This window comes from Labeo rohita, unplaced genomic scaffold (assembly GCF_022985175.1).
Source record: "Labeo rohita strain BAU-BD-2019 unplaced genomic scaffold, IGBB_LRoh.1.0 scaffold_872, whole genome shotgun sequence".
NCBI lineage: Eukaryota > Metazoa > Chordata > Actinopteri > Cypriniformes > Cyprinidae > Labeo > Labeo rohita.
The window spans coordinates 6,800-17,240 of NW_026129824.1; the positions used below are offsets into that span (position 1 = coordinate 6,800).

General features: G+C 36.6%; 1 long non-coding RNA gene across 1 annotated transcript; it reads right to left on the reverse strand.

The window, feature by feature from the left end:
• Window positions 1–1,915: 1,915 nt before the first annotated feature.
• LOC127162279 (uncharacterized) lies at window positions 1,916–10,132 on the reverse strand. Its single transcript, XR_007827293.1, has 3 exons — window positions 10,079–10,132; window positions 8,906–9,027; window positions 1,916–3,649 (listed from the first exon to the last, which is right to left on the reverse strand). It is a non-coding gene; the product is annotated as an uncharacterized LOC127162279 (long non-coding RNA).
• Window positions 10,133–10,441: the final 309 nt, after the last annotated feature.

Below are 10,441 nucleotides of genomic sequence, written 5' to 3' on the forward strand. Positions count from 1 at the left end.
ACAGTTCTGAAAGATGTATTATGAGCAAAAATGACGGAATATTTTAAATTGTTTCCACTGAAAAAACAATGCAAGTAATCGCGCTGGCGCCTCAATGTCCTGCAATGCGCCTTTAGCTTCCACTCTCCGCACAAATTTGGGTATGAGTCTAATAGCGCACATTTCTCTAAGTTTAACGTGGCAACTAACATTGTTTTATACTTGAACTCTTTTGGGCCTATATCTATAGATTTTATTTTAAACAAGTCATGATGATTTAAGAAGGCAAAATTGATCAAACAGTCCTTACTTTAAAAAACAAAAACTTTAGGCTATATTTAATGAACAAAAATGCTCCAGACATTTTTCAAAATTAACTTAACAAAATAATGAAACGAAATAAAGTCACTTTACCATTACATACAAAACTGAACTTACAATAGTTGAAAGAGTAGTATAAGCTGTTTTGGGAGAAGGAGGGAAAGACGGGCTCGGGCCGATAATTCTGATAAGCTGTCGGACAAGGGCCGGTCTAGGAAATATATATGAGGCCCGTGCAGGGCTTTAATGAGCATTTATCCGAATACTTTAATTATTATTCAATGTTTGCAACACAGACATGTAACCTATACCGTGTATCCTGGTCGTGAAGCTTGTTCAAACAAAGCTTAACTTACATGAGCAGAGCTCTCTCTGGATCAGCGGTTGCGCGAAAGCAGGCTTAAATATTCCGATGTGATTGCGATTTCAAAGGTTTTATAGGCATGGCGAAATCATCATCATATAGCAGTAAGATTGCGTGTGTTTGAATCGAGATCACGACCTTTCAATGAATAATCCATATGAGTCTATAGCCTATGTATTTTTGTACGTCAAAAGTTACCCGCGCCCAGGCCCGAGCGGCCCCCCAGTTCCGCGATCCATGATTTGCGCCCCCCTTCCGATCCCTCCGCGCCCCCCCTGTTGAGAACCACTGGTTTAACTCATCCCTTTATTAATTTAAATTTTGCTCTATTATTTATCTATTTATTCATATTTTATATATACTTTATTTTATATTATTCATGTTTTTTTTCATATCACTATCAGCATCCTTGTAATTGTTTTGTGCATTGTAGAACAAATTAATTAGTTATGTAGGTGTGTCTAAGTATTGTATTGTATTGTATATGATATATCACATATTTATGATAGAACATAGATTAATTAATTATTTTACTTATATGATATAATATAATTAATCTATGTTCTATCAAAAATATACGTCTGACATTTATAATAAACCAAACGGCTTGAAAATCGGTTGAAAATTAAGCAAATTAAGGTGATTTTAATCGTTGATAGTTCTCTGCCAATGTTAACTAATGCAGAGTAGACGCGGCTTCCCCCGACCCAAGATGGCGGCCGCGCTGACGCATCGTTCCTATGGACAGCAGCGTCAGAGGCGACATCTAGTCAGTATATATATCTATGAGTTTAGATGCAACATTAATTAAACACACCTGATCCAACTAATCAAGTCCTTCAGGCTTAACTGAAACCTGCATAGTATGTGTGTTGGAGCAAGGTTGGAACAAAACTCTGCAGGGCTGCAGCCCTCCAGGAACTGAGTTTGACACCTCTGCTGTAAAGTGAAACAACACCAGGCCTTTGGTGACCTCTGTAAGTATTTGTTATATAAAGCATTATGTAATGTTCATATTTTGAATAGGCATATGACATTATGTATCTTAAGTAAAACCATGTTATTCAGTGTTATTCAATAAAACCATGCTGTTAAATCATTAAAAAAAAAAAAAAAGTTAAAAATAGTACTCAAATATTGTCTTGTTCTAGTGAGTCAAGTATCTGTATTTTGTTTGATCTCGTGAGCTAAGTGTATTGTCACCCCCCCTAGTGTCTGTGAGTGTGGTATAGCTCATTTTCAAAGTGTATGATATAGCTTTTATTCTTCAGGTCAATCATATATTCATGACAGTAAATCAGTTTGAATAAGGAAAGCCAAAAGTCAAGTCACCTTTATTTGTATAGGGCTTTAACAATACAGATTATGTCAAAGCAGCTTGTATTGTCATCGTCCATCTCAGTTCACTTCAGTTCAGTTCAAACAGTATCTGTGCAGTCAAGTTGACGATATCGCTGGAAATTAAGTGTGCACAACTAATCAAGCAAGAGGCGACAGCGGCAAGAAACCAAAACTCCATCTGTGACATAAATGGAGAAAAAAACAACCTTGGGAGAAACCAGGCTCAGTCGGGGGCCAGTTGTTCTCTGGCCAGATAACTTTGTCATAGTATCCTTTCAAATGTTAAAGTTGCCACCGCCATTGCATGCTTTTGTGCTCCACTTTATCTGTAATATTTTGTTTTATTTGAATTTGAAGGATAATAAAGATATTGTTTGATAAGTGAGATCTCTGATTTTAGTCTTTGAAAACTAAAAAACTACAGCTTGAAAAGTCCTGGAATTTCATTTTGAAGTTACTGAGCAAACCCCAGAGACAGATAAGAGGGAATGTTTATGGAAACTCAACCGTTAAACACTCGTGTTGGCTATTTTTTTGAGTTGTTGTTAAGGGACTCTCTCCAATGTATATCGAAAAGGGCATGTATAATGTTTTTCTCCAGCGTGAACTCATGTGATAATCAAGGTTTCCTTTTTGGTTGAAACTTTTTCCACACTTCTGGCACACCTAACACTTGTCTCCAGTGTGAATTCTCATGTGCCAGTTAAGGGTTTCTTTTTGAGTAAAGCTTTTGTTGGCAGGTGAAAGGCCTAGTGTGGTAATCAAGGATTTCTTTTCTACTGAAACTCTTTCCACACTATTGGCAGATAAAAAGACTCGCTCCAATGTGAACTCTCATGTGGACTTTAAGGCTTCCCTGGTGATTGAAACTCTTTCCACACTGAAGTAAGGTTTTTCACCAGTGTGAATTCTCATATGCGCTTTAAGGTTTAAATTTTGATCAAAACTTATTCCACACTGTTGGCAAGTGTAAGGCTTCTTTAGAGTGTGACCTCTCATGTGGAATTGAAGGCTTCCATGTTGACCAAAACTCTTTCCACATTCAGGGCAGGTGTAAGGCTTGTCACCAGTGTGAATCCTCATGTGTGAGTCAAGGTTTCCTTTCTGAGTAAAGCTTGTTCCACACTGTTGGCAGGTGAAAGGCCTCTCCCCAGTGTGAACTCTCATGTGGTAACTAAGGTTTCCTTTTTCAACTGAACCTTTTTCCACACTGTTGGCAGCTGAAAGGCTTGTCTCCGCTGTGAATTCTCATGTGCCTGTTAAGGTTTCCTTTTTGAGTAAACCTTTTTCCACACTGTTGGCAGGTGAAAGGCTTCTCCCCAGTGTGAACTCTCAGGTGACTGTTCAGGTTTCCTCTTCCACTAAAACTGACTCGACAATGTTGGCAGGTGAAAGGCTTCCCTCCAGTGTGAAGTCCAGTGTGGATGTTAAGGTTTCCACATTCACTGAAACTCTTTTCACAGTGAAAAGGGATAAAAGAACTTGTAGTTAATGCTTCACAAGATGTTTTCTGTGAGAAAGTCTTTTTAGTCTGTGGTCAAATGGAAGATTCTTCTCCAGTTACAAAATCACGATGAGTCTCATATTGTTCCTTCTCTTCCATTTCATTTAGCACTTTGCACTCCTCTTTCAGTGGCATTAGGTCTAAATTGAAAAAAGGCAAATGAAAGTTACCCCAGTTTAATAGCACAAAGATACAGATATCAAAACATTAACCAACAACAGGTATGCTAGATTGTGTATGCACTACACCAGGCCTGGGCAAACTCGCTCCTGGAGGTCTGGTGGCCTCTCTGCAGGGACACCGGCACTCCAGGACCGAGTTTGCCCTGGTCTGAACTACACTATTGAAGGAGGTGATGGATATAATTTCAGAAATCTCTTCTTCAATAGTGTTAACTCGTTTCTTTGTTTAGGACATACCCCAAAAAAGGTTGAACTTAAAAACGCTTTGCACAGTTTGGACCAGGACAAATGGTCAATTATAGATTACTCTCAAATCTACCATTTGTCTAAAATATCAGGAAAAAAATTATATCTTCTAAACTGTTCATTTTTGCAGGAAAAATAGTGTTTGTGGAGAATTTCACACTTGATAATTTAAGCCCCGTCACAGTACATAAACTGTGCTCATTAAAATTACAAATGAACTACTTATGGCATCTGATGTGGTGGCTATATCTCTATTCTAGTGCTGTTAGATCAGTGATGTACTTACGTCCATACGTAGAGCGCATGGCTGTCATAAAGACATATAAGAACTGATACTTGGTATAATGTTAGAATACCCACTTCTGTTTTGCTTCTGAACTCCATAACCTCTCTTTGTGTTGGCTTTCACTTTAACTGTATTCTTTGGAACGGCTAAAAATGTTTGTTATGCCTAATGTTTGTTATGCCAGGTGTAAATTCAGTAACAATGCTGTGAGTTGTAATTCATGCAGTTCTGGACTAGGACTCTTAGCCCAGAAAATTTCATGGACCTGGAACAAATAGTTCTGGAGATATTTCAGTCTGAACATGGTCACTCAGACTGTGATGCCAAAACGGGGTAAAAAACAAACTTTTTTATGGATTTTTTGTGAAAAAAGTACGCACAGTAGAGATCTGAAATTTTGTATATGATCTATTGGGCATATTACCCATCACATAGATTTTTTTCAGACAAATCTGAGGGGGTCAGGTGGGAAACTTTTCCAAAATTTGATGATTCCAGCTGGAATGACCCACTTGGAACCCACATGTTTGGTTAGATTGAAACAAACTCTGGTGCGATTGCTGTTAGTGCAGTTCATTTGAGGAAGTGTGAATGCTGCCATCCAAACCCTGGTGCACACCAAACAAATGGACTGAGTCCGCTAAAAAGATGGGTCTCTGTCTGCTTCCAAACAAATTCTGGTGTGGTTCGAATGAAATATGAATGCAACAAGGAGCAAATCCTTCTAAACTAACCAAATACAGGAAGTAATGACAAGATTGGATGCTATGCAACATGATTTCATGAAGGGAACAAGTGTTTTCCAAAACAAAATGAGCAGAGGGCAAACATGGAGCAATGAGGAGGCAAAGTGCCTTTTATGAGCTCTTTGTGAGTTCGCAGGTAGTGAAAGTAAAAATCATATACATGCAACAATGAGCGTGCTTAGTCCAGCAGATGGTATTAGATCAGTGAATGGGTACTTCGATGTCATACACGAACATTTAATTTAAGTCGATTGCACCTTTTCCTTTTGTTTGGAATGTTTGGAGAGTTCATGAAATATGCATAATTCAACCTGACCAATCAGGCTGAAAACATATCACTATGCCTTTAGGTTCACTGGCATTTCAAAAATGCCAGTTTGAATGCTAAGTGGACCAGGACCAAATGTATCATTTCTTTTTTGGTCTGGACCAAATGAAAACACCCTTAAACAAGTCTAATTTCTAGTAATCGACCGATATTGATTTTTTTATAACTGATACCGATTATTTGCATAATTATGTGCCCGATAACCGATATGCAGAACCGATGTTTATTTACTGTTATAAAGTAAATCAGTGACTGAGTGAAATAAGTCCATACTTCACTTTGGTTTTTCCTCCTTTCAGTCATCTTAAAAAGTGTTGAAAATTAGTAGTCTTTTATGTTAACTTTAATCTTCATATTACAACAATAAAAACATTTAATTTAGAAAAAGCATCAGCTGCAATGCTAATAAGCAAAAAAAAAAAAGTAGAATGTTTTCAAATGGAGAAAATAAATGACAGGAGTCATATCAACTGTTTTAAACTACAGTTTATAAGCCGTTTAATAGAGAATAGGAACGTGATGTCAGTAACGCATGGCATTCTGGGACATTTGGACAAGGACAATACAGTCTAGACTGAGAAATAGTGGAGGTAGATGTTAAAATGTATATTGTACATTTAAAAACACATTAGAATGGGGAACGCTTGCTGTGACATGAATTGCCATATCTGCTGTCATGACCGGAGTGGAGAACCGATCTAAAATGAAGCACAATTTTATGCTTTTCAGCTTAAAACAACTCAATGGCGAAAGCAGCTCAATGAAAATAAACAACTTAAAAATCTGGCTTTTTCATTTGTATTTATTATTTATTACAGTTTTACAGTTTCCGATCCACTTGAATTTGTAAGTGCTCACGCTATGAATAACACGTTTGAAAATGTAATTTAATTTGTGATATGACTCATTGCAATCACTGTCCTTGTTCATAAAGCAACTCATGTGATTAAACGTTACTGTTCAGCAGCTCTATGTAAGAAATCGTGTATTTGTTCAATTTAAGTCCAGTAAAACTTATTGAACTTTATCCCTCAATGAAATTAGGGCGATATGATATATGATTAAATACATCAGCGTTTCTCAATTCCATTCTTCACGTACCGTCGCTCTGCATATACTGCATGGCTCTTTTATTTAACCTGATTCAGACAACCAGCTAGTCCAAAGAGAGCTCCATGACTGAACGTGTTGTGATTATCATGGTCCCTAAACAAAGTTCATTGTTCCCCACTCCCTGAGCAGTGGAAATCAGCACAAGTTTACTTAAGAATATTCATTCTTTGATTTGCCCTAAGCCACCGCCTGCATCGTCTTCACACACAGACCAAACTTACACAAATGTGACACAATATACCCCTGTAAATATGTAAAAATGCAATTTAAATTAATGTCTTGCACACTTTAATGTTCATTGAAGGAAACATATACGCTGTCTTCCAACTGTAATCAGGGCGGAATATTTCGAGTTTGCAGGGCACTTACCTTTGAATAGAACAGACATCCGAGATACACACAAAATGTGCAGAGCAGTGCTCCACTTACAACATTAACTGACTGAGATCAACCTATAGTATGTTTATTTTATCGGAAAGATATATCAGTGCCACCTAGTTATTAAAAACTGCAAAAGAGTAATTAATTAGGCCCTGTGTGTGGTACAATAGAAGGCGGCGGTATGATTTCTGTGTGTGTGTATGTGTCGTGTTCTGGACACACGTCTGAGTGCTCGAATGAACACAATGGATTCAAATATTAGTACATTTATTCTACGCAAATGCAAGCAGCTCTTAAAATTATTAACGCTAATACAGTCATTTTTTTCCTCTAGTGATTAGTATTTATTGTCTATGTACGCTATTTAGCGTGTCCTAAAACATGGCGGCGACTACCCAGAATGCAATGCGCAGTGACGTAAACTACTGAGGTCTATAGGCTAAAGAGTGAAGAATTCACTGGATAATAATTCACTGAATAATGTTCTCCGGAATATTGGAAAATAACAAACAAAACATTGTATTTTATTATATTTCTCAACTGTTATATCAGAATTACTAATATTGTTTTCGTCGTTCTATTCTGAAATGCCTGCTGAAAGCGCAGTTTATCTATGCATTTACATAGAAGAGTAAATCTGTGATCGCTGGTGAAGATAAATAGTTTCCATAGAGCTGTATATACTTAGAAGTGTATTAGAAAAATAATGGTTCTATAGTAAATGTTTATATAATTATGGGTGTTTTAAACAAGTGAATCTTGTTAAAAGTTATGCGGTGGCCATCAGAGCATCAACCCGGTGAATGAATGGCAAAATGAAAGTGACTTCACGAGACAAATGATGAGCATATAGACAACAGAGAAAGAATTAAATTCAGTGCTTTTATTTTCAACGTGCACTGTATTAATTAATGCAAAGTTAAAAGAAAAAAAAAGTGAAAGTGACAACATACTGTCAACGCAGCAGTGAGAAGTGAACACACATGCACACACACACCCGGAGCAGTGGGCAGCCATTGCTCCAGCGCCCGGGGAGCAATTGGGGGTTCAGTGCTTTGCTGAAGTGCACTTCAGTCATGGTATTGAAGGTGAAAAGAGCGCTGTTTATTCACAGTCCCCACCTTCAATTCCTGCTGGTGCGGGAATCAAACCAGCGACCTTCGGGTTACAAGCCTGACTCTCTAACCATTAGGCCATGACTGCTTATTAACTTTTTAAGTATTTACTTGGGTCAATTAGTTTTTTTTCTCCACATGTTCTGATATGTAATTATTTGTGAATAATTGGAGTAATTAATAAGTGAATCCTTCAGTTATTTGGATTAAAAAATAATTTACTGACAGGCCTAATTATTACTCAGTATGTCATTATAGTACAACTTATCCACTCCTTGGTAAGAACATCACTAAACATGATTTACAACTGAACATAGTGTTAAACTAAACAGAACTGTAACATTTAATTTACAACAGAAAGAAAGCATCGCTACCATTTTATTAAAGATATTTTTTGTGATAAATGCTATAAATAAAATATGTTAAATGCTCTAGGGGGTACGCCACTTTAAAAAGTTTGAGAACCACTGGCTTAATAGATTACTGCATTAATTGCCTGTGGTATAAATTTAATTAAATATCAAATGTTGGCTTTTTATATCACTGTCTTCTTATATTAAGCATTTTAGAATGTCCTAAAACCGTGCCTTGATGTATTTATATAATACTTGAGTCCAAGTTCAAAATAAAATCACTCAATTGTGAACGTACAACCGATTTTTTCCCCACCATTATGTCCCTTCCAGGGCTCTGTATATCAAAGCCAATTTGTTCAATATGCTTTTTCAGATTTGTGAACACAAACATCACTGGTTCTCACACATCAGACAACAAAAAAATTTAACAAGTACTTCTCAAGTTGAAATGAAATTGTAAAAAGAATTGTAAAAAAAAAATTATTCTTCAGAAATGTCAATCAAGTAAAAGTACAGGAAGTTACAATACAGTAGAAAGTACAGTAATCAAGCAAAATTTCACAAGTATTTTACACCCCTGGACATGCTTCACAATATCAATGCTTGGCATATTATTAAAGATCAAATGAGAATGAAAACTAACCTGTTTGTTCATCAGTATCTTCATGTTTGACTCTGAATGTTTCTTCAATCTTCACGTCTTCACTCTCCTCTTTAATAAACACCATCTTTGCAAGCGTGTGTGGATCTTAGCAGGAGTTTTTCCTGTCATGATTGAGATGAGAATAATGAACAGAAAATCAAATAAATCCAAACAAAATCTCTGGGAGTCTCATTCAGCTCTTTAGTTGAGTAGTCAGCACACTGATGAGGGAATCAGTCAGACTGACAGTTAACGGCATTAAATGATGCTAAAATGCATATCGGAGCCGTTTCACCTGAAAGAAACTTGTACTGACCGATCTTAAAATATGTCATTTATGCTTACCACCAGTACAGTTTAATTTTCTCCAAGGCAAAAATAAAAATACTACTTAAATGATTGTTTTATAGCCTAATCCTGGTTTAACCTAAGCCAAGTATGTGAAACCAGGCCCTGATTTGACAAAAACTATTAACAAAAAAAAAAAAAAAAAACCTGGTATGACAAATTAATAACAAAAACACAAACTATACAGACATTTCGTATTTATACACGTATGGATTCCATTTGTACTGTAATTGTTGTAGAACACACATTAAATATATTTTACTTTAATCAAAACCTTTGCTAATGATTTGTAAAAGTCGTCATAATCACACGCTTTTGTTGTCAAAAGGGATACAACTAACAATTTAATTAATTGTTCTACCTATTGGATTGTGTTTATTTAACGTGTACACCTACCCCCATCCTAAACTTAGCCCTCACTATAATATAAAAATAGTATTATTGTTGTACAGTGTGACAAACATAAGGTTAGATGGATGTGCAGTATCTGTATCTGTGTCCCGCATGTGTGAATCGAGCGATTCAAAACAGAATCGTTTTGAGAAGCAATTGATTCAGTTGACTCGGAGTTTCTTTTGCTCCATCACTACTTGTGAACAACTGCATTCGTGTTGATGATAAACTAATTCACGACTCAGGGCGCGAAATTACACATACATTCTGTTACTCATGTGTGGATGCACTTTACTCGCAAAAAATAACGTGAATTGACGTTAGATAAAGTATTACATGTTGCGATCGATATTAATAAATATTTACATCACATGTAAAACAGACCAAACGCTTTGCACTGATTTAAACATTATAATGTTTACAAACACAAACCTTTTCTCAGCCGAATCAACAGATGCAGGAGCGGCGCAGACGTGTGACGTCACCTCGTCGTACCAAAATAAAAGTCCTGCTCGCACCCAGGAAGGTAACAACAACACACGATCAGCGGTTTCCTTAACGTGTTTTTGACTACTGTGCTTTCCTGTTATGTGAATTGTAGAATTAAGTTTACTTTGACTTACCCCGTTTAGTATATTATAAAAAAGTCTTCCTGGTTTACATTCATTCCAATTCCTTTGCCATTTCTAATTGCAAGCTTCTTTAATTAAACCAGGGGCGTTGCTAGGGTCAGAAGAGGTAAGGGGCTTAGCCCCTAAGAAGTACCTCTGTATTCGTTATAACCTTTGCTTCTCT